General features: G+C 46.4%; 1 pseudogene across 1 annotated transcript; it reads left to right on the forward strand.

Annotated features, from left to right (window-relative positions):
• The first annotated feature begins 672 nt into the window (after positions 1 to 672).
• Positions 673 to 18,301, forward strand: LOC144332657 (keratin, type II cuticular Hb1-like; annotated as a pseudogene). Its single transcript, XR_013400635.1, has 7 exons — positions 673 to 691; positions 4,269 to 4,555; positions 7,759 to 7,932; positions 8,196 to 8,312; positions 8,578 to 8,798; positions 9,631 to 9,662; positions 17,391 to 18,301. The product of XR_013400635.1 is annotated as a keratin, type II cuticular Hb1-like (transcript).
• Positions 18,302 to 24,005: the final 5,704 nt, after the last annotated feature.

Consider the following 24,005-nt stretch of genomic DNA (forward strand, 5'->3'; position numbering starts at 1 on the left):
TTGGCCCAGGCTTGGTCTGCTTTGCAGCAGTTTAAGGCCAACCTTAGTTCAGTCCTCTATAGAAGCTGGATCCCAACTCCGCAGGCTTGTGCCCTTGCCCCAGCTTCAGCTGGGAGTCAGTGTAAGAATTAAAGAAAGAAGAAAGAAACATGAAAGGTGGCTTGCCAGTCAAGACAGGTTTATTTTAGAGAAAACAAGCCTGAGAGGGGTGTCTGGCCAAGTTAGGTCAGAGGCACACTCTCTAAGACTAATAGTTTTTTTTTTTTTTTTTTTAAGGATTCAGGGTGGGAGAGTTTATAAGAGGCTTGGACTACTTCTGTGTCTTTGTTGTGCTTATCTGGGAGAGGGAGGTGTGTGTCTGTTCCCAAACATCTTTCTGCAGCTTCAGGCATATCCCCCGAGCCTGCTTTTAGCTTCTCTATCTTAGTGCACCTGAAGGGAAAGGAATGTGCTTATTAAGGCCCACTGTTTTACTGGGGCCCATTATATGAGGGTGAAGTTTGGCAGTTACCCACGAGACTTTCCTCCTACTTCCCTCTGTGCCTGAGCTGTCTTATCTGTGTTTTAGTGCCTGCTCCTTCTGTCTGCTTGTAGTTAGAAGAGAAGTGATTTCCTTGAAATGCATGAGGCTAGAAAGGGAGCTGGAACTTAAAGTGGCGGTGTTTGTCCAAGATGACGGTGCTCCTGCTGTGTCAGTCACCAGCTGTGTGACTAATGCTTGGCTTCAGGATTATGCATTTCGATTCCAATTTTCTTTTGAGAATAAGTAGTATTGGAGGAGTGTTCCCTTGGTGTCTCCCGGACGAGAGGATACAAGAGGATTTGGACTTATCCTGAAGCATGGAGGATTTAAATTAGACTTATGAAGGCACTTACATGATTCTTGCTTGGATCCCTTTCTGGGTTCTGGTGGGTGGATAGACTGGACTTCCTATGCTATTACAATCAATGAGGATGCTAATAATCAGCCTTTGTCCACACAGATAATTACGTGCTTTTAAAATCCAGAGAAACAGAAGAGCTGCAGGCTACGTTGTTCCCGCTAAGCAAACAATGTGAAGGGGCTGGAAGGGAGAGGTTTGACATCTAGATCACAGTGGTCTTCTACAATGTTAGTGCTAATCCCTGGCCCAGCCTCAGGGAAACATGATCCCTTGTGGTCTTTTATTATTCTTGGAACTCAGGGGAGAGAAATGGGCTGAAGCCTGAGAAATTTCAGAAACAATTAAGGACATACTTCTTCATAGAGAGGGTTGGTTGTCACAAGTGCCAGGGAAGAGGAGGGCTTCTTCGTTGTCAGCCAGATCTTCTAGAAAACACCCCCCCAGCCCCTTTTGTCACCAATATACCAGTCTATCAGTGAAAAGCTAGTGTTCTGTTTGGGTTATCATGCCTTTTCTTTAACCTCCCAGTGAGTCCCAGGGGCCAGTTCAAGGCAGGAAGAAAACATCTACTGAATACCCATCAGGAACCAGGCTCAGAGCATGAAGGAGAGACTGGAGTCTTCAGACAGCACAGGCATGCATACAGAGGACCCTAGTGCAAAGCCGCAGGGGGTCTGGCTATAGTGGAGCAACACCATGCCATGGGAGCTTGGGACCAGGGGTCAGAGCAAGGTCCTTGGAGATAACACTTTGGTTTGGCCTGAAGAAGGTGAGGACTTGGAAGTGCTGAGATGAGAGAGGGGAGGATTCGGGCAGAGGGAATGGTGTAAGCAAAGACACAAAGCAAGGGAGGCCAGAGGATGTGAAGGGAATAGTGGGTCATCTGCTTTGGCTGAAAAATAGGGGTTGTCAAGGGTAGGGGGAAGGAGGCTGGCTGAGGCCGCACGGTGGATATGGTGGATGGGCAGGGTGGGCTTAGAATATCCAGTGAAGTGCTGGAGGTTCTTGACCTGCAGAGGGTCATGCTCAGAGGTATGTGAGTGAACGGGACATGGGGATAGTACACAGAGAGTGTATATGTGTAAAAGTGTGTGCGTGTGCACATACGCGTGTGTGTTCTTCTGGTAACTTCGTTATGAAACATCTTGAACACCAGTGTGTCCATTTCAGAAATACATTTCTTCATTCTTTTTTTATTTTTTTATTTTTTTATTTTTGAGACGGAGTCTCGCTCTGTCACCCAGGCTGGAGTGCAGTGGCCGGATCTCAGCTCACTGCAAGCTCCGCCTCCCGGGTTCACGCCATTCTCCCGCCTCAGTCTCCCGTGTAGCTGGGACTACAGGCGCCCGCCACCTCGCCCGGCTAATTTTTTTTTGTATTTTTTAGTAGAGACGGGGTTTCACTGGGTTAGCCAGGATGGTCTCCATCTCCTGACCTCATAATCCGCCCGTCTCGGCCTCCCAAAGTGCTGGGATTACAGGCTTGAGCCACCGCGCCCGGCACATTTCTTCATTCTTTATGGTATAGTAATCAAAAGTGTCTCTGGAATCAGACACACCTGGGCTTTGCCACTTACAATGTGAGTGAAAACTTGCACACAACCTCTCTGAGCCTCTGTTTCTTTTGCATCTAGAACTGAGGTAATAGAACTTGCCAGAGACATGGCAAGGATCAGGTGAGGTATGTGTAAAGCACTAGCATGCTGCCTACTGTATAGAAGTGGTCTGTACATTCTAGTCACTGTTGGGTACTGTTGTTATTTCACTGCCCTGGTCACCATCCAGAGCCCCCCAGCCCCCTGCCCTGCTCTTTCAGGTCTGGGGGCTGTGGCTTCCTACACACTGATGCTCTCCTGGCTGGAGACCTCCACTCCCATGTCTCAGTTAGGTTCCTTGGGCCTGTCTGAAAGCTGATGGGAGAAGCTCTCTTGAGGAGTACCTCTGATAAAGAGGGAGCCTTTGCAAGAGACTGGAGAGTGTGGCCCTGTGCTTCTGGTGGAGTTGAGGGAGACACTGTCGAGTGGGGGTGAGAAATCTTAAAGGCACATGGGAAGGAAGGGAGGTGGGTGGGCAGGCAGAGGGATCCAGATACTCGGAACCCTCAAACCAGATGCTTACACACATCCACCCATGCTGGGGTCTGTCCCACAGACCCTGACCCAGTGATGGATGAATAACTTGCACTGATGCAGATATTATGCTTGTCGGTCGACTGAGAGTCCGGGTAGCTTACAGACTCCCTGGAGAGTGCTGTAAACAGTTGCGACCATGGCCTAGACTAGCCAGCGAGACTTGCATTTATTCAGTAAAGATTAATTGACAAAGGCTTGAGTCAACACCACTAGAGGGTAATTGACATTGTGAACCTCCCAGTAGAAAGCCATTAAGCACCCTTGTAGATCAAAGGTTAGTCTTAGGACCACATGAGTAAAAAAGCCAGTTAGATAAACTCCCCCACATTCCTTTGTATTTACTTTTAATCTATTTAATTTAAGGTAAAGGGACTAGACTGCCTTCAGCCAGATTGATTACTGAAGTTATGCCAACTCTCAGGCCTTCCAAGAGGCTTTGTGGCTATTATAACTAAAATTTTTCCCATCAGCCTGACTGAACCCCCACATACCCACTTCGTGGCTCCTGTGGCAAGAAGAGCTGGACAAAACTTTTTTGGTTGTGTGGTTGACTCTTCCATGTTTTGGTAGAGGTAGACACAATCTCCTACTGGCCATGATAGGAGGCAGGTGTCACAGGCTGCCTTTAGGACTCAACCCTGGGGCCCTGCCTGGGGAGAACCTGGAAGGCTCTTCCACTTGAAGGAGCCAGGACTCACCACCCGGAGTGAGGATGGCCTGTCCTTTGTCCCTGGTTACAGCTCACCTGATGGCCCAAACTGAAAAACTGCGAGGTTCTGAGCTCAGCTAACCACCTGAAAGGAAGTGTCCCAACCTGGCTTCCCCCCGGCTCCACAATTACCTCACAAACTGTGGAGTTCACAGGTGTTGGTTGACCTTGACTCCTGGGCACTGTCAGCCCTTAGCTGTGGAAGAAATGCTGCCAACGTTTCAGAATTGCCTGAGTGTAGGATTTTCCAAAGTTCCATATTGATGATGTTACCCCAGGAGGGAGGAGAAATGACTGTGAAATTTCCCAGGCTCATAAAGGTGACAATATGGCCTCTCCACGTGGGGAGGCAGACAGACCCAGGTGCCCAGGTTTGTAAAAGGTGCTAGCAGTGAGGGAGAGATCAGAGTCCTTTTCTTCTTCCTCTGGCTTCTTGTCCACCAGCAGAGTCACCATGACTTGTAGATTGTCTTGCCTGGGCTCCCGAGTGGAGTCTGCAAATCCAGGTCCTGGGCAACCACTCAGAGATATGGTTATGACCCAGCTCTCAGCTGCATCTTGCCCGGTGGGCCCTGGTCTGGTTGCTGCTGCATCACGGCCAGCGCCTGCTACCGTGGCCTCACTGGGGGCTTTGGCACTGGTTCCTGTGAACACAGATTCAGCTACCACTCTGGCAGCACATGTGGGCCCAGCACTGCCTGCATCACCATTGTGTTGGCCAATGAGAGCCTCCTCATGCCCCTTGACGTGGAAATTGCATGGTGCATAAAGCAGGAGGAGAAGGAGAAGATCAAGTGCCTCAATAGCAGGTTTGCTGCCTTCCTCCACAAGGTGGGTGTCCTGGATCACACCCTTCCTGAACCCCCACCATGTGCACAGCCGGGACTGGGCACTGAGGAAAGAATCAGAGCCAGGCAAGTCTCTGCCTGCCTGAGGTCCCAGTCTGATGGGAGAGGCACACAGACAGACAGACAGACAGACAGACAGACAGGCACAGGAACCCAAGGCCCAGAAAGACTCTGACAGTTCAGATACAGAGAGCTTGTGGAAGAAAGATGCCAAATTTCAAAACTTCAACAAATTTAGTTTAAAGATCTTAGTTGGATTTTATATGCAATTTTAGAATTGGGCAGCCCTTAGAACTGATCAGAGGAACTCTGGCTGCACTGTGGTCCCAAATACTTATGGACAGAAAACAGAAAGTGACACATGGAAAACAGAAGTGAGGTACAGAAACAGCTGGATTGTTTACAGCTGATGTTTGTGAACATTTGGCTGCCTGTGATTGACTGAAGCTCAGTTACTGTGATTGGCTGAGACTCAGCTATTTGTTACAAAGGATAATTCTGAAGTTAGGTTTGTAAGGGATAATTGGAAGGACAGCCGAGAAAGGAATGAGGCCAATAGAACCAAGTTCAGGCAAACTGATTTATTGTCAGTCCTGCCAGGCTACCTCCTGACAAGAGCAGAGGAGGCAGTCCCACTTATAGGCTATTGCAAGGTTTTATAGGGCGTAGAACTGGGTTAGGGTGAAGGAAAAAGAAAACAGAGTGGGGGGGGTCCTTTGTGCCAGGTGTCTGACTGCTTCCTGTAGATGTTTTTCTTGCCAGTTCTGTTGACCGCATCCTGGAACAGCTGGCTCTGGTCAGACAGTTACAGGTGGGTTTGGGGTGGGGGGCTTTACTTTTGGCCTTTGGGGCTTAGGTCTGTGGGAGGGAGAAACAGTCCAGTTGGGTGGACCCTAACAAGGTTTCAGTTTGTTTGCCTACTAAGTCGGATTGCGGGTCATCATGTAAAAACTCAAAGGGAGACTTCTTCAGGTCAAATCTAGTTTAACAATTCCCCTACTTTTGGTCAGTCTCTCAATTTTCTAAAATAATATATATAGTTCCATGTAACCAGAAGTGTTGGCAATTGCACAGACTTCTCCCTGTTCAGCCTGTAGGTAATCTAGAGCAATTCTATTATCTAGTACAACTTTAGCGAGAATATTGGAAGTCTATTGTGCAATCATAGCCTTTGCAGAAGAATCTGCTATAGAGCCTACTGTGAGAGGTACATTTTAAATCATTGCCTCATTCATGTTTACACCAAGCTATGGAAAAAGGGATCTAACATATCATGCTCATCCAGAAGGGTTAAAGTCTCCTGATGATGTTCTTTTTTAACCTATGATGTAGTTTAGGAAGAGCAGACCAGCGTTCTGTTTCTGACTGATTATGGAGCAACAAAGGTACCATTATAATTCCTAACCTGCGTTGGTCCATCATTTTCCATCCTTCAAGGTATGAGGGTTGCCCAAGCGTAAGGTTGGCTACAACTCCACAAAGAAAAGTATACCCCATGAGTGCACACAAGACCCTTTTTTCAGTTCTATTGTTCATGAATACATTACTACGAGTGTATTCCTAATTCCAACTAGGAATGTTGGAATTAACAGTTTCTGCCCAAGGATCTGAGGTAGAGTTATTATAGGTTAAAAGAGTGCTGGCCAGGCACGGTGGCTCACGCCTGTAATCTCAGCACTTTGGGAGGCTGAGGCGGGCGGATCACGAGGTCAGGAGTTTGAGACCAGCCTGACCAACATGGTAAAACCCTGTCTTTACTAAAAATACAAAAATTACCTGGGTGTGGTGGCACGCACCTGTAATCCCAGCTACTCAGGAGGCTAAGGCAGGAGAATCGCTGGAATCTGGGAGGCAGAGGTTGCCGTGAGCTGAGGTTGCACCACTGCACTCCAGCCTGGGCGACAGAGCAAGACTCCATCTCAGGAAAAAAAAAAGTGCTGTAGTACCCTGGCACATAGGTCAATTTGCAAGAAAATCTGTTTGGGCTTTTGGTGCAAACTTGTCTTGTAATATACTCATTAGTCTTGGTTCTTGAATCACATGACTGGGTTAAAGTAAAACAGGTCATGAGGACAAATGAGTCTGGAAGTCTAATTCCATAATAGGGACCACTGCTGTAATACATCATAGATTGATCCCTTATGAAATAGTTACTGGAAGGCCTATGCCCTAATAATAGAACCTCATTTATTTTCTACTCTCCTAAACTCTGACATAACTAAATGCTGCAATGTTTTAATGCATTATGCCAAAGTATATTTTCACCAGGTAAAGGAAGCTTTTCAAGATCTATCCACTGAGGACAATCAAACCCTTCACAACCTAGAACCCAGAGATCAGGTTATCTGGAGACTATATCTGAGAAAGACTGCCATGGAGCCCCATCGGAGGGGACCATACCAAGTTCTTCTTATCACCCACTCTTCAGCAAAACGTCAGGGCCTTGAACTTTGGGTTTACATCTCACAACTCAAAAGGGCCCATTCAGACTCTTAGAATTGCACATCCATTGGAGACCTTACGATAAAGCCAACAGGAGAAGTTTCTTCCCAGAAGCAGACAGTATTCTAGATGTGGACAGCTTTCCCAAGACCATGGATCAAGACTTCTCAGTCGCCATGCAACTCTTACCTTCCTTAAATTTTTCCTTGCTTACACCTTCCTCATTCGCTTGGCAGGAGAATGTTGTAACTCGAAATTCACAATCAGTAGCTTCTGAGAGTAACATTTTTTTTTTTTTTGAGACAGAGTCTCTATTGTCCAGGCTGGAGTGCAGTGGTGTGATCTTGGCTCACTGCCTCTGTCTCCCGGGTTCAAGCAATTCTCATACCTCAGCCCCCCAAGTAGCTGGGATTACTGGCATGCACCACCACACTGGCTAATTTTTGTATTTTTTTGGTAGAGACGGGATTTCACCATGTTGGCCATGCTTGTCACAAACTCCTCACTTCAGGTGATCTGCCTGCCTCAGCCTCCCAAAGTGCTAAGATTATAGGAGCAGGCCACCATGCCCAACCTTCTGAGAGTAACTTGATGGAGTGTTGTATCTGTCATGTCGAACTGAAATCTTTACATGACCTACAAAGTCCACCTATTGGCCAACTTCAGCAACATCCCTAATGCTCAACTGTTTGTTCAAATTACAGCTATGTTCTCAACTTAAGTCACTGCCCCCACCTCCTATAGGGGATCTCCATTCTCCAATCCCACATCTCAGACACTTCTGTGATTGTCAGGCTGGACAACAGCCAGGACCTGAACAAGGACTGCATCATTGCCGAGATCAAGGCACAGTATGACAACATTGTCACCTGCAGCTGGGCCGAGGCCGAGTCTTGGTACCACAGTTGCCTGCCAGATGTGGCACCTGCCTGCTAGATGTGGCAGTTGGGAGGGCAGGATGTGAGATACCTATTAGATAGACTTATTTTGTCTGGGGATTCTGATCCCTATGGATAGTAGGCCAATAGCTCTCAGGTTGGGGTGGCGGGGCAGGACTGCCATGTGTGGTTGCACAGGCTGAGCCTGCAACTGCACAGGCACAGCCTGCACAATCATCCCTAAAGGGTGGGATATCCCACAATGAGCCTCATGAGCATCTCTGCTTCCCCCAGTTCGGGGAGGTGAAGGCCACAGTGATCAGGCACGGGGAGACTATGGGCCACAGCAAGGCGGAGATCAAGGAGCTGAACCGCATGATCCAGAGGCTGACGGCCGAGGTGGAGAATGCCAAGTGCCAGGTATGGGGCATCTGTGCCCAAGGCCAGAGAGACTGATGGCCTAACCTTTGTCACCCAGCCTATGTGTGCCCTACCTGGATCTCAGCATTCATTCTCCAGTCCCTTTGTCCATGCAGAGTCCCTGGTTGTGGTCAGTCAGGGAGTCCCAGGTGATGAAGGCAAGAGGCCCAGTTTCTGAGGTGCTCCCAGCTGAATGGCAGACTGGGCATATCCAGGCAATGGACAGAGAGACCATAACCTATCTTGTTCTCTTCTGGTCCCCCAGAACTCCAAGCTGGAGGCGGCGGTGACCCAGTCTGAGCAGCAGGGTGAGGTGGCCCTTAGCGACGACTGCTGCAAGCTGGCCGAGCTGGAGGGCGCCCTGTAGAAGGTCAAGCAGGACATGGCCTGCCTGATCAGGGAGTACCAGGAGGTGATGAACTCCAAGCTGGGCCCCGATGTGAAGGCTGCCTCTTCTTGCCACCTTCTAGATGGTGAGGAACAAAGGTGGGTGCAACCTGCACAGCTGGGCCCAGAGCTCATCTGCATAAACCCACCCCACTTTTTAGCACCATCACTGACCCAGCCCTCACTACTACTTCTGTTTTCATCTTGGAACACTTTTAGGACCTCTACCAGTATTGAGCGCAGTCCAAGGAGTGGCGTCTTAGTTGGGGTCCACAGGCCGATTTCCAATAGGCTCCTTGCATGATCTATTAGGGACAATGGTTTGTCTGTAAATGTTCAAGAACTTGTTCTCTGAGATGAACAACGCCCTAATTTATAACACTTACTGATTTCAGAGTTGTATATACTTCTGTCATGGCTGATTTCAGGCTGTTGCTCTGACTTCATGTAGAATTGGCTAGAAATGTACACAATAGGCTCTTGTGAGCTGGTGGGAACTGGTTCAAGAAACCGCTGGTTGGGGCCAGGATGGAATGGTGCCTCACACTGAAAGACAAATAGGAAGATATTTGTCTCTTCTATTAGATGAAAAACCTGAGGCTTAGGGAGACTGTGGGGGTCGGGGAGTCAGCCTGGTACGGAGTTATTGGGATAGTTGGAGAATACTTTTGTGTCCTGCTGCATTTTCATAGGCTCCCCTTCCCGGGGGGATCTGGGAGAGCCTGGCACTTGTGTTCTTTTGGAACAGGGTTGGGACGATGCTGGGACTTTGAGGGTGCTAGACCCAGGTCTTCCCTCCACTCACCTTCTGGGAGAGGCTTGGGTGACCCCTTGCTTGACTGAGTTCAGAGCTGGTGACCACATGGCCTCTGGTGTCATTGTCAGGAATTAATGCCCAGTGCTAATGCTGACATTTTCTCTCCTGCACCAGGCTGTGTGATGGCATCCATGCTGTGAATATCTGTGAGTAATTCTGGCCCTGAAGGGAGACTCTGAGGTTTGCCAGCGGGAAGAATTTTCTAGCTCTGAGGGTGGAGATACCAAGGGAGAAGTGGTTCCATTCGTTTACAGCTACACAGTTATAAAGAGGGAGCCAAACGACAAGTCTTCAGTGGAATCATTCCTTATGCCAGACTTGTCAGAGTGGCAGTCTTATTATCCTCACCATAGTGGAGGAACCAGAATGCATCACCTCAAAATATGTATCTTTAACATAAATATTTATCTTTTTTTTTGAGACAGTGTCTCACTGTGTCACCCAGGCTAGAGTGCAGTGGTGTGATCATGGCTCACTGCAGCCTTGACCTCCTGGGCTCAAGCCATCCTCCCACCTCAGCCTCCTGAGTAGCTGGATCTATAGGTGTGTACCACCACACCTGGCTAATTTTTTTCTTTTTTTTTTTTCGTAGAGGTAGTGTATTAGTCCGTTCTCTTGCTGCTCTAAAGACATACCCGAGAGTAGGTAATTTATAAAGGAAAGAGGTTTAATCAACTTATAGTTCATCATGGCTGGGGAGGCCTCAGGAAACTTACAATCATGGCAGAAGGTGAAGGGGAAGCAAGGCACCTTCTTCACAAGGCAGCAGGAAGTAGAAGTGCCAGGAGGGGAGATGCCAGATGCTTATAAAACCATCAGATCTCATGAGAACTCACTCATCTTCATGAGAATCACGTGTGGGATACTGCCCCAGTGATCCAATCACTTCTCACCAGGTCCCTCCCATGACACATAGAGATTATAGAACTACAATTCAAGATGAGATTTGGTTGGGGACACAACAAAACCATATCAGATGGGGTTTCGCCATGTTGCCCAGGCTGGTCTTGAACTCCTGAGCTCAAGTGATCCACCTGCCTTGGCCTTCGAAAGTGTTGAGATTACAGGTGTGAGCTGCCGTGCCTGGCCTGATATAAATATTTTATCAAGCTAAAAGGAATTAAGAAGATGCAGGGGAGCTCTCTGCTTTCCCTGTGTTTGCCTAAAAGCAGAACAGAGAATTACAAAGACAAAGGTCTTTCTATCCTCTCCGCTTTTCTGCCTAAAGCCAAGATGTAAATTCTCCTTACAACCATTATGAGCTTAGAGGTGGCGCCAGAGGAATCTGGGTGGACTTTACTCTATTAGTTTACCCATAAATTTACCTTCCCACCTTTTCTCATCTTTGGAAGCCTTAAACTGCTTTTCTTTGTCTTGTCATTTCTCTAAAATTGATTATTCCTTGTTGAAGATGAATATACAGTTGGCCTTCTGAATCTGTGGATTCAACCAACTGCAGGTTGAAAATATTTGGAAAAAAACTATACTGAACATGCACAGACTTTTTTTCTTTTCGTGACTCTCTGAACAATACAATGTAACAACTATTCATATAGCATTTACATTGCATTGGATATTATAAGTAATCTAGAGGTGATTTAAAGTATATGGGATGATGTGTATAGGTTAAATGCAAATACTATGCCATTTTATATAAGGGACATGAACATCTTCAGATTTTGATATTTGCGGGCGTCCTGGAACCAGTCCCTCATGAGTACTGACGAATGACTACATAAACCACACAGCCTGTGTGTGCCCTACCTGGATCTCAGCATTCATTCTCCAGTCCCTTTGTCCATGTAGAGTCCCTGGTTGTTACTTTTCTCCTTCTATGACGTGCGCTGCTCACGTTGGTAAACTTGCTTGTTTTTCTCTTGTTAATCTGTCTGTTGTTGCAGGAGTCTGTCTCAACTACAAATTTATGTGGGTTGAAGAAAATTATAATTTCTCCCCTTCGGTAGGAAGCTCTTATTCTCTCCCTGTCCAAACATACTTGTCCATGTTCAAGATGTCAGTCACTTTACTGGATTAAAACATTCATTTAATCTTCTTTAAATACATGTGGATTGAATGAGCTGTCATCAAATCCACATGTCGTAGATCCTGAGGTTGTCCTGATTTTTTTTTTCTTTTCTTTTGAGACAGGGTCTCAGCCGAGTATGGTGGCTCACCCTTGTAATCCCAGAACTTTGGGAGGCTGAGGCAGGTGGATTGCTTGAGCCTAGGAGTTTGAGACCAGCCTGGGCAATATAGTAAGAGCTCACATTTATGGAAAGAAGGGATTGAGGCTGGGTGCGGTGGCTCACACCTGTAATCCCAGTACTTTGGGAGACTGAGGCAGGTGGGTCACTTGAGTTCAGGAGTTTGAGACCAGCCTGGCCAACATGGTGAAACCCTGTCTCTACTAAAAATACAAAAAATTAGCCAGGCATGATGGTGCTTGCCTGTAATCCCAGCTACTTGGGAGGCTGGGGCATAAGAATTGCTTGAACCTGGAAGGTGGAGGTTGCAGTGAGCCGAGATTGTGCCACTGCACTCCAGCCTGGTTGACAGAGTGAGACTCCATCTCACACACACACACACACACACAAAAAAAAAAAAAAAAAAAAAAGGAAAGGAAGAAGGGATTGAGATTAAACCCCAAGATGGACTCACTCCTAGTCAGGGTGTCAGTCCCTGGCCCGGACTACAGGGAAGCAATGCCATCTTCACCCCTGGAGATGGAGGTAAGCAGAAGCCATCCTCCTGGCTGCTCCCAGCTGGTAGGAAGCCAGTGCTGATTGGAGGTGGGGCTTTTTGGGACCAGCTCCCATCCCTACCAAAGGGTTTAACTTCTCATTGCTGTCCCTGTGTAGGTGTGAGCAGCTCCTTGGTGTGGTTGCATGTGGAGCCCTCTTGGCCAACTGCACCTGCGGCATCAGCTCCTGTGGGATGGGGCCTGTGTCAGCAGCTGCAGGAAGTGTTAAGTTGTCAGAGCTTGAGGATGCACCCAGCGCAGCCTCTCACACTTGCAAGGGTCCCAGCTGGCCCTACTTGACCTTGTGCAGCCTGGTGGTGGGGCGCCACTGCTTGACCCACCCTGATCCATGTTCTCTGCTTCCCATTTCTTACTTCTTGTTGTGTGGGAATCCCTCTTCCTTGGCCCCTGCTGCCCCCAAGCTGAGAAAGGCTGTTGAGAGGAGTGGCACGTAGCCCATGGGCATTTCCTGTTTGAGGATTCTGGCCCGACTGAACCCACGAAGAGAATAGCCTCTCACCAGCCATCTTCCAACCTTCCCCTTCCCTTGCTGTCTTGCTCTTCCCTTCCCTTCTCCAGTCTTCTTTTCCTCCTTGTTTCTTGCTAGCTTTAGAAGGCTAAAATTTAATAGACTTTAATAGACTGACAATACCAAGTGTGAATCAGCTGAAACTTTCATGGAGTGTAAAATGATTTAGCTGCTTTGGAAAACAGTTTGTCAATTTCGTATGGAGTTAAACATGCACTTATCAAATGATGCAGCAATTCCACTCCTGGGTATTTCCTCAAAAGAAATAAAAGCAGATCTATACGGAGACTTGTACATGAATTTTATAGAAACTTTATTTATAATAGCCCCAAATTGGAAACAATCCAAATGTGTACTAGTAGATGAATGGATAAACAAATTGAGATACAGTCATACAATAAAATATTATTCAGCAACAAAAAATAATGAACTAGATTCATTCAGTGGTGATTAGATTGGAGCATACATCTGTCAAAATTTGTTGAACTGTGTACTTTTAGAATGTGTGCGCTTTATTGAGATACAATTGTATGCAAATTATATCTCAATTAAGCTGATAAAACAATGATTTAAAACGCATAAGATATTTAGAAATAAATCTAACACATATGCAAAAGACTTACACCTAGAGAAATATAAACATTATACAAAATGTTATAGGAAACAAAAGATAAAGAAGACATAATTAAATGAAGAGATATCATGTTCTTAGATAGGAAGCTTTACTATCATAAATATGTTAATTATCCTTAAACTGATCTACAGAGTTGATGCAATTACACTCAAATTCCAAACAAAGATTTACATAATTCTTGACAAGTTGATTCTAAAATTTATGGGGAAGAACGAAGGTCAAGAATAGCTAAGGAATGATGAAAAGGAAGAAATAGGTACTCTCTATTTCAGGGATTATAATGTATTATAGAGTTATAGTAATTGAGAAAGTATAGTACCCACACAAGAATAGACAAACTGGACAATGGAACAAAATAGCCCTAAATTTATTTGTAAATAAATCAATGATTTTGTTGTACAATAGAAGTGGTATGGCAGATCAGTAGTGAAAAGGACTATGCATTGGTTAACCACATGTAAAAAATAAAATTAGGTCCCCGTTCTCTCTTATACACAAAATCAGTTTTAAATTAATTTAAATTACAAATATCAAAAGCAAAACTTTAAGAGTTTCAGAAGAAAATATTGGAGAATATTTTTCTGACCTTGGTGTAGAGAAGGATTTTTAAACAAGGCACATAAAATGCTCAACATAAAAGACTGATAAATTAGATTACATTAAAACTATCAACTTTATTTTTCAAAATAGGTGACAAAGTGAAAAGATAAGCTGTAAATGATAATATTGGTGATATATATAAGTGATATAATAGTAATACTCAGAAATATAAAGAACACTTATAGTCATTTAGAATAAGACAAAAACCCAATAGAAAAATAAAGGCAAAAGAAAAGGAAATACACACGTAATAGATATTTAAAGAGATATTAAACTTTAACAGTAATCATGAAAATATAAAGTAACACCAAAAATGAGATTGAATTATTTAATTGTTGGAAATTAAGACACATTAAAGAGAATATGAATCTTTTTCACATTGCTGAGCAAAATGTGAATTGTTATAACAACTTTGGAAAATAATTTTATATTATAAAGTTAACACCTTTATAAGATTGTGACCATCTTATGAGTCAGAAGTTCTGTTTGTAGTTGTATACAAATCCTCACATATGTGCATCAGAGGATGTGTAGAAAAATCTTCATAGCACCACCTTTGTAAGAGAAAGAAACAAAACAAAACAATAATAGAATTACCTAAAGTGTGGTATAGTCACACAATGGAATACTCTAAGAATGGAATACTAATACGATAATGGAGGAATACTAGCTACATGATATTGAATTAAAAAAAGACCTTGTGTGACACCCTTTTTATAAAAAAAGAACAAAAAACTGAAACAAATATATATTTAGGCATATACGTGTATGTGATAAAACTAAGAAAAAACAAAGGAATTTTATTAACTTTAGGGAAGTGGTTACCTCTGGGGTGGTTAGTAGAGGACAGGGTAGGGAAGGAGCATGGAGCTAAATGTAAATTACTAGTAAGCTTTTAGTTTTGGGACAGTAGGTGGGTTCATGAGTATTTCATTTTCATTCTATTATTAAATAATAAAGTAATATGCTAGTTATAAGAAATAAATTAAAACATGAGGACATAAGTTGAAAGTAAAAGAATGTGTTAAGGTGATTGGTTAGATCAGATTGCCTTACACATAGTAGAAGTAAATGATTTTTCCATGAAACTTATTTCAGTAGATGTGTGTATATTTGTATGTAGATAGTGATTCATGATACAACATATATTTCTTATTTAAAGTTGAGGTTAAAAAACAGTTTGACAACTAGTACCCCAAAGAACCTTTTGCTGAGGTCCACCAGCAGATATGTACAAGCAAGTTCATGGCAGCATTGTTTGTTATAACAAAAACAAAAAACACATGTGCTGCCTATAGGAAAATGCATATATATATGTGTATATCTATCTATATCTATATATATAGTCATACTTTGGAATACTATACAGTACTGAGAAATAAAACTATATGCATCAAAAAGATGAATCTCAAAACTAGAATGTTGAGGAGGAAAAAGCAAGTCATAGAAATGTACAAGGTGTAATTCTGTTTATATAAAACTTAAAGGTAGGAAAACTCAGCACTAGTTTAGGGATACACACATATGACATAGTAATAAAGAAAAGCAAGAGAATGACCAACATAAAAACTCAGGACAGTGGTTACTTTGGGGATCAGATGGGGTTAGAGATGGATAGAGATGGATCAGAAAAAATCCCGCAGAGGGGTTTGAAGGTACTGGTGGGTACACAAGGATTTGTTTTATTATTGTTGCTATTGAAATCAATAAATGTAGGTTTTGCATACTCTTTTGCATGTATGAGAAATTTATAAAACAAAAGGAAAATGCTGACAGCAGCTTGTGCTCTCTAGCCCCTACTCACTCCTACAGGTTAAAGTCATTGCCTTACCCAAGATTTCCTACCAAGTATTGGGACTGGCATCCCCAGTCTCAATTTCTTGCCCTCCTGTCAATCTTCTACACTGCTTCTAGACAATCACATCTCATGTCAGGCCACTCCTCTGCTCAAACACTCTCTGTGGCTCCCCAGTGCCCATCCATAAGCTTAAGCTCTTCAGCTCCACACATTTCCTCCATCTGAGGTAGCCTTCTCCTCCTCCACTTTCCTTTAAGTTCCACTTCAGCCCAGAAACTTCCATTTTCCCATCTGGGGTCACAGTATGGCCTCCTTCTACCCTATGCCCCCGAGGCCTCCTGGGCAGAACTCTGTGATTGTAATGAGGTGAGGTCACAGAGCCCCCAGGAAGAAGAGGCCCTAGTCCTCAGTGGCAAGGATTCTGGTAGCTCTTGGGTTGGAGCTGGGCTTTGGTGCTCAAGAGAGGCTTGGAGGAGACCACAGTTCTTTCTCTATGGTGAGACTCATACACATGGCTCCCTGGTCACACAGGGATGAGGTGTCTTGGACTCCACCCAGATCTGTTGGGCATACAGCTTTTGGGAACAGGAGCAGAAAAAGGGGGCAGTGGGAACACAGAAGAGATTGAGATGATGTTTTGGAGTCTGTCCCCCCACACTCCATCTGCCCTAGAAGAAAGTTTGCAATGGGCTGGTGGGAACAGTTCCTGCTCTCTGGGTTGAGGGGGTGTGTATGACCTTGGTGGAGAGCAAAGAGTACAGGCTTAAAATGCAGTCTGACTCAACTGTTGGCTGGCAGGGTCACTCACTCCCCTCTTGCACGTGGTGGATGGAATGTGCCCCAGTTTGCCTGAGGAAAGACAATGGGAAAAGTCACATCCATCTGGCTAACTTCATGGGTGGTTGTGAGGCCCCAGTGAGATGGTGGAGTAAAGCCTGTGAAAAGCATCAGACACTGTGCAAGTGTGAGTTACTGTTCCCTGGCTGTTTGTGTATTGAATGCACATGGGGGCGAGGTGCAAGAAGGGAAGGGGTCCCCTGACTTCATAGACAGCACTTCCCCTAGCAGCCTTGGGTTTGGAGAAGAAGCTGGAATCTAGATCACTGTCCCTGGTTTCTGATTAATGGCATTCAAGTTAAGGACATTTCTTCCTAATCCTAGATTTTAAAATGTGTTTTTTAAATTAGGAAATATTGAATTTCATTAAATTTTTTTGTACTAATTTAAATGGTTAGATGTGGTAAACTACAATAATCAGTTTCCTAGAGTTTAACTCTCCCTGTTCCTGGGATAAACCTCATTTAGAGGTTTCAAATGTCCCCATCACGGTCTCACCTTCCAAGATCAAGTCAGGCCAAAGAAAGGTTTTTTTTTTTTGTCTTCTCTTTCCTCCAAAGAGTCATCAACAAAAGTGAGTTATATGAATCTAAGGCAGGAGTGATCAGAGCGCACCAGGGAGCTTGCAGGGTGGAAGGACTGCTGTCTGGGAGGGTCAGGAGTGTGTGTCCTGGGGAATGCGAAAACGAAACTTAGTGGACGGATGGACTCACCTGCTTCCTCCTTCTTCCCGCAGGCTTGGTCTGGGATTTGGGGCAGGGAGCATCAGTAAGTAAACAGTAGGCTGGCGTGGTCGGATCTTATTATCTTATTCTCCTTATTCCCTCCTTCCCCGTCCACACCTTGGCGTGCCTCCTCTTAAGAAGGCAGAAGGGCTGTGTTTCTGTTCCTGTGTCTGTGACAGCTCCCTCTGTGCCTCTTCTTTTGTCGGGGGCTATTTCTTCTCTCGGGGGTGACTCTGTGTTTGCGTGTGTGGGGAAGGGGGTCTTGTGGTCTGTTCTTTGGGGAGAGGTCTGTGTACCTGTTCCTTTGGAGGAGTTTATACGTCTGTCTCCTGGTGGGGAGGAGGGTCTGTGTATCTATCCGCTGGAGGAGATGCCTGCAACTCTGTCTTCTGGGGCTTGGGGTTGGGGTACGCAAGGGCTTTCCTCCCTCCGACAGTAGTCCTGCGTTCCGCCGGTCCCCGCCCCGGGCTCCGCCCGCCTGCTCCAGCCCCGAGCTGGCTCCTGCGCCCTGGAGAACAGCGCCCCTGGCGGCGGCTACGCGCTCTGCGGTTCCCCTGGCTGTGGCTGCGTCCGGGGCTTCAGCAGCGGGGTCTCCCGCAGATGTTGAACCCTTCCCGCCTCGCTCCGGAGAAGACAAGGAACCCTCAGCTTCTGCCCTAAAGACTTAGCCCTCTTGTCTCAGATGCCCCCTCCCATACAGCTGACCCCACATCATCTTTTCTTTTTGCCCCCAACACCGGGGCGTGAGGCGTTGGAGCACAGTTTACGGGACTATGACCATCCCCAGTGCAGATGGCCTGGACGCTGGTGCCGCTGGGTAGAGGTGGTTGGCCAGCTTACCTGGACCAAGAACCCTGCCCCTCGGAACTGCCCCCTTCCCTTCTTTCCAGGGACTTTTCTTCAATAAACAGTTGTGCAGTGGTCTGAGCTGCCAGGCGTTTAAACCTGGATTCTCCAGGCCATTCCCAGAGCGCAGACAAACCTGGCTGTGGTGGAGGGGTCAGGGCAAGAACAATACCAGGAAGCAACCTCCTCCCCTCCTGGTGTGCGGGTGTATGTGACTTAAGCGTATGGTGATTCGATATTATAGAACCAGGGTCTTTAGGATGGGGAGCCCGGAGTCCGTGGGGAAAGCGAGAGAAAGGGTTCATTCATGCAGAACGGTCTAGCCGGGGCCCATAGCGTCTGGTCAGCAGAGCTGAGAATTCCATTCTCCATCCGTCCATTCACTCTACACGTACTTACTGAATGGTCTCATAGTGCTTGGTGCAGGGGACAGGATGGTGAGGAAAACACTCTAGGATTCCTGGAGATGAGGTTCTGGGTAGGGAGGTGGGCCATAGATGAGGAAACCGAGCAGAAACAGAAAAGGGTGGGATGGGGATTGGGTCAGTGCCTTCTAGCTCCCTGATGGGGCACTTGAGGACAGGTGGCCCTTGCAGATGGGGGCTGGTGAGATATGAACATATCTCTTGGCTTGGGTGGCCAAAGCCTGAGTTCTGGTTTAACACACAATTGGGCCACCCAGTTCTGTTAATATGATCTGGTGGCGGGCAGGGGAACAACACACAGGGGTGGAAGAAAATGTGGGCTGTGAAATCCGATGGAGGCTCCGGCTGTGTCTCTACTTCAGATCTAGGGTGTAAGTTGGTCCAAGTTTTTACAACGCATTGAACTTTGGCGGTTGGAAGATAGACCAGTCTGGGGAGTGGGGTGGCTAGATAAAGGCTGGGTTTCTGGGTTCTTTCCCTGCCACACAGGCTCAAGAGAAGCTTCTATACAGTGAGCTCACATTCCTTTCTATTGCATGAAGTTACATCATCAATACAACAATAGTTTCTGCTTTCTATGTGCCTGGGTGGGGCTAAAGTGCGTCATTGGCCAGAGGCCTGGGCTTTACCTTTTAAGGCACTCTAGTGCCAGAGTGTCTGCTGTGTTCTTCTGGGTGCCTGCCCGGAGGACAGGTATCCAAAAAGCCCTCTTCTTGTGTAAACAGAAAAGTCTCATGCAAGAGGAATGGGACTGAAACTTGGCTGGCAGGCTGCCACCCTCCTGAGGGGTAGGAGGCATGGCCCCACTGGGCTCACACATCAGCCCTGGTTGATAAATACTGACCTGCCAACACTCGCAAATGCAAACAAGCTGCCTGAAGATTATTTCAAGGTTCTTTAGTCCAGCTCTGTGCTCCTTGCATTTTGCTAGGGAATCATGAGATTCTGTGCGATTCAAGGCCAATTTTCTCCAGCTCCTGCTGTGATGATCATGTCAACAAGGGAACTTCATGGGAATTGTAGGCAGGATCTAGGATGTACATTCTGCAACCTGCGTCATTCAGGACTGGTTGCTCACATTTTCCTTTTTCAAATACCGAATCTGGACTTGCCTGATGTCAATCCAGAAGATCCCCAGGGCTTTGGGGTCAGGTTTGAGTTTCTTCCTGGGCCAGGGCCATGTGGGTCACAAGCAGTGTTTGTGGTTTGGAGACTAATTCCCTGAGAGGCTCCCCTGGCCATGGGCCACATTCCAGCCTGGGGTGGGAGGAAACTGCCCAGTGCATTTATGGAGAGTCATTCTCCAGCCCATTTATAAGCTTTATGAGTTGGGGTGGCTTTTGAAGGGAGGAGGGCTGTCCTTGGTTCGGTCATTGCTTCTCAGCAGAAGGGCACCATAAGGCGTGAGTCCTCTGTTGGCTCTCCACGCCTGCCTCACACTCCGTCGCGCTCAAACATGTCAGATGCTAACTTAGCTGTGGTCATGTCTCTATCTGAGCCCCTGGAGGGCAGTGAAGGTCTCATCCATCCCCAGTGTCTGCCTCAGAGTAGATGTGATGAGGTTGAGGCTGCGTGGTCCTGGTTGGTGTGTCCTGTCCTGAGATGTATTGGGCCCTGTTTTTGACCATTAGCGTGTTGCATTCTGCATAACCCCTTGGAAGTCTCTTGTGGAGTCTAAATGCAGTTCTTCCTGCTGTGATTTCAGCTGCAAGAGATCAACTAGACCAACCTGGAGTAAGGAAGGAAGGGCCTGGATCCTGTTCCCAGTCTTGTTCTTACCTTGACCAAACTCTTACCTGTTTCTGGGCCTCAGTCCTGCCCTCCTCTAGATCTAAATTGTGAAGATTCATTTTTTTCCTTCTTATTTAATTTTAAATTTATTTTTGTAGATATGAAGTCTTGCTCTATCACCCAGGCTAGAGTGCGGTGGCACGATTATAGCTCACTGCAGCCTCGACCTCCTGGACTCAAGTGATTCTCAGTAGCTGGGACTACAGTTGCACGCCTCCACACTCTGCTAATTAAAAAAAAATTTCTGTAGAGATGGGGTCTCACCTTGTTGCCCAGGCTGGTCTCAAAATCTTGGCCTCAAGTAATCCTCCTGCCTCAGCCTCCCAAAGTACTGGGATTACAGGTGTGAGCCACTGTGCTTGGCTTTATTTTTCCTTATTTTCTTCCCTACTTAGTCCCTCTGAGCTAAAGATTAGCTGCAAAATAGAATAGTAACTATCAGAGGGTTGTTTGAGAAAAGATACTGCTGCATGTAAAGTGCTTAAAGCATCGGAAGTTATATTAAGTGTAACTATTATTTCACTTACTGGAATTCTTTAGAAGATTTTTGAGCCTTGCGCCCCCTGCTTTTTTTTTTTTTTTGAGAGAGTCTCGCTTTGTTGTCCAGGCTGGAGTGCGGTGGTGCTATCTCGGCTCACTGCAAGCTCCGCCTCCCGGGTTCACACCATTCTCCCACCTCAGCCTTCCAAATAGCTGGGACTATAGGCACCTGCCACCAAACCTGGCTAATTTTGTTTTTGGATTTTTAGTAGAGACGAGGTTTCACCGCGTTAGCCAGGTCTCGATCTCCTGACCTTGTGATCCGCCTACCTCGGCCTCCCAAAGTGCTGGATTACAGGCGTGAGCCACGGTACCCGGCCAAGTTTTGAGCCCCTTTAAAGAAAGCTTTACAAAGTCTAAGGGTGACTGACCTCCCTCTGCCCCACCTGGAGTGAGAGTGATGGTAGGGCAGGAGGAATAAGTAGGCAAGCCTAGGGGTTAGAGCAAGGGCTCCTTAGCCAGGGGGGACCTCCCTAGTTTGACTCCCAGCAGCATCGCCCATCACTATTCCCACTTTAGCCCCAATCCCCATTGGTGACCCCTACCTCACCAGCACACATGGGTCTACCCATGTACCCACATGCACTCACATCCACATGTACCCACAAATCTCCCCTTTTCAGCACATAGATGCACACATGTTCACATGTATAATCACATATTTAGAAACCCTCACCATCTCTCTCACACACGCGTTTCCACACGGGTAACTGGAATGTGCATGTACCTGAATGCAATCATATTGCTCCACTCACAGTTACCTCTAGGCATTGAGCAATGCAGAATGAATACACAAACAACATGCGCATACACTGCACAGTTGCATGAAACCTGGAATCACCATTTCCCTCTAGCCCCTAATCCTGTCCCACCTCTCCCAAAGAATAACACAGTTGGCTGAGCGCGGTGGCTCACGCCTGTAATCCCAGCACTTTGGGAGGCTGAGGTAGGCGGATCACAAGGTCAGGAGTTTGAGACCAGCCTGGCCAATAAGGTGAAACACCGTCACTACTAAAAATACAAAAATTAGCCAGGTGTGGTGGTGGGCACCTGTAGTCCCAGCTACTTGGGAGGCTGAGGCAGGAGAATCGCTTGAACTTGGGAGGTGGAGGTTGCAGTGAGCTGAGCCCACACCACTGCACTCCAGCCTGGGCGACAGGGTAAGACTCTGTCTCACAAAAAAAAGAAGAAAGAAAAAAAGAATAATAGAGCTTTAAATTGGTAAGGGATGTTAGCAGCCACCTAATCCAAGCATTTTCTTTTCTTTTCTTTTCTTTTTTTTTTTTTTTTGAGATAGTCTCTCTCTTGTTGCCCAGGCTGGAGTGCAATAGTGCCATCTTGGCTCACTGCAACCTCTGTCTCCCGGGTTCAAGCAATTCTCCTGTCTCAGCCTCCCAAGTAGCTGGAATTACAGGCATGCACCACCACGCCTGGCTAATTTTTTGTATTTTCAGTAGAGATGGGGTTTCTTCCTGTTGGTCAGGCCAGTCTCGAACTCCTGACCTCAAGTGATCCACCTGCCTCGGCCTCCCAAAGTGCTGGGATTACAGGCATCAGCCACTGACCCCAGCCCCAAACATTTTATTTCACTAGCAGATACACTAAGGCCCAGAGAGGGGAGTTGACTTGCTAAAGGTCACACAGTGAGATGTTCCATTTTCTTCACCATTCTGCACCCGGGGAATTATGTGTTTGATTCCTTCCTGCCTTGCTCCTCTGCCTGAGCCTGTGCAGGAATGGGAACCTAGAGGGAGGTGACGGTGGTAGGGCTGGAGTAGGAAGGGAGGGTCAGAGCTAGAGGTAGGGTGAGGGAGTGAAATACGGCAGGGCACTAAGGCCCAGTTGGGCTGAAGTTGGGAGACGTGAGAAGTCCATCAGGACTGGAGTTGCAGTTGGCTTCTGAACTAGGGAGGGATGGAGCTGGTGCTTGAGTCTCAGGTCTGGACTTCTGACAGGGGCTGCTGCTGCTGCTTCTTGTTTTTTTATTTTTTTGAAACAGGATCTTGCTCTGTCGCCCACGCTGGAGGCAGTGGCTCAAACATGGCTCACTGTGCAGCCTCAACCTCCTGGGCTCAAGCTGTCCTGCTTCAGCCTCCTAGGTAGCTGGGACTGTAGGTGCACACCACCTTGCCCAGCTAATGTTTTTATATTTTACAGAGACAAAGTCTCACTATATTGTCCGGGCTGATCTCTAACTCTGGGGCTCAAGCAACCTTTTCACCTTGGCCTCCTAAAGTGTTGGGATTATAGGTGTGAGCCACTGCACCTGGCCTAGGGCCAGCTTCTGAGCTGTGTGATGTCACAGCATAGAGGGCTAGTTGGAATGATTGATCACAAATTCTGGAACTTTCCAGGATTCTGTCCTGCTCAGAATTCCATCAGGGGTGGCTGAGAGACCTTGGTTTGATTCTAGCTTTTACAAGAGATTTTGCTTTTTTTCAGTCCACTCACTTCTGGTCTGTTAATATTCTTAATCATTTCTAGTGCACAGAAGGGTAGGGGTGGGGGACTCCCATTTCTGCTGCATTTTCTGGGTCTGGAACTGGAAGTGTAGAGATTCACCCTGGCCTAAAGATATATGTTCAGGGAGTCACCTTGGCCCATAGTGGAGCTGAGCTGTCATCTTCCCCTTCCCCTACCTCATCAGTGCCAGGGAATACTTCCATGCATGAAGGAGCTGAATGGCCCTGGTAACCACGGAGATTTCTCTCTGTACTTGCAATCTCTGATCACAGATATAAGTATAATAAGAGGTTGGCCATAAGAGGCCCTGATCCCTAGAGGGACTTCTACTTTACATTCTGCAAAAGAATAGCACTAATGATAAAAAATAGAGTGATAATTTTGTGGCATGCACTATGTAAGCCTTTTACATATATGAAATCCCTTAATCCACTCATCAAATTATGAGGTGGCTGCCCTTTCTATCATCCTCATTTTAGAGGTGTGGAAGCAGGCACAGAGAGGGTAAATACATTGCCCAGCCCCACTCAACTAGGAAGGACCAGGGCCCAGCTTGGGGCC

This window comes from Macaca mulatta, chromosome 11 (genome assembly GCF_049350105.2).
Source record: "Macaca mulatta isolate MMU2019108-1 chromosome 11, T2T-MMU8v2.0, whole genome shotgun sequence".
NCBI lineage: Eukaryota > Metazoa > Chordata > Mammalia > Primates > Cercopithecidae > Macaca > Macaca mulatta.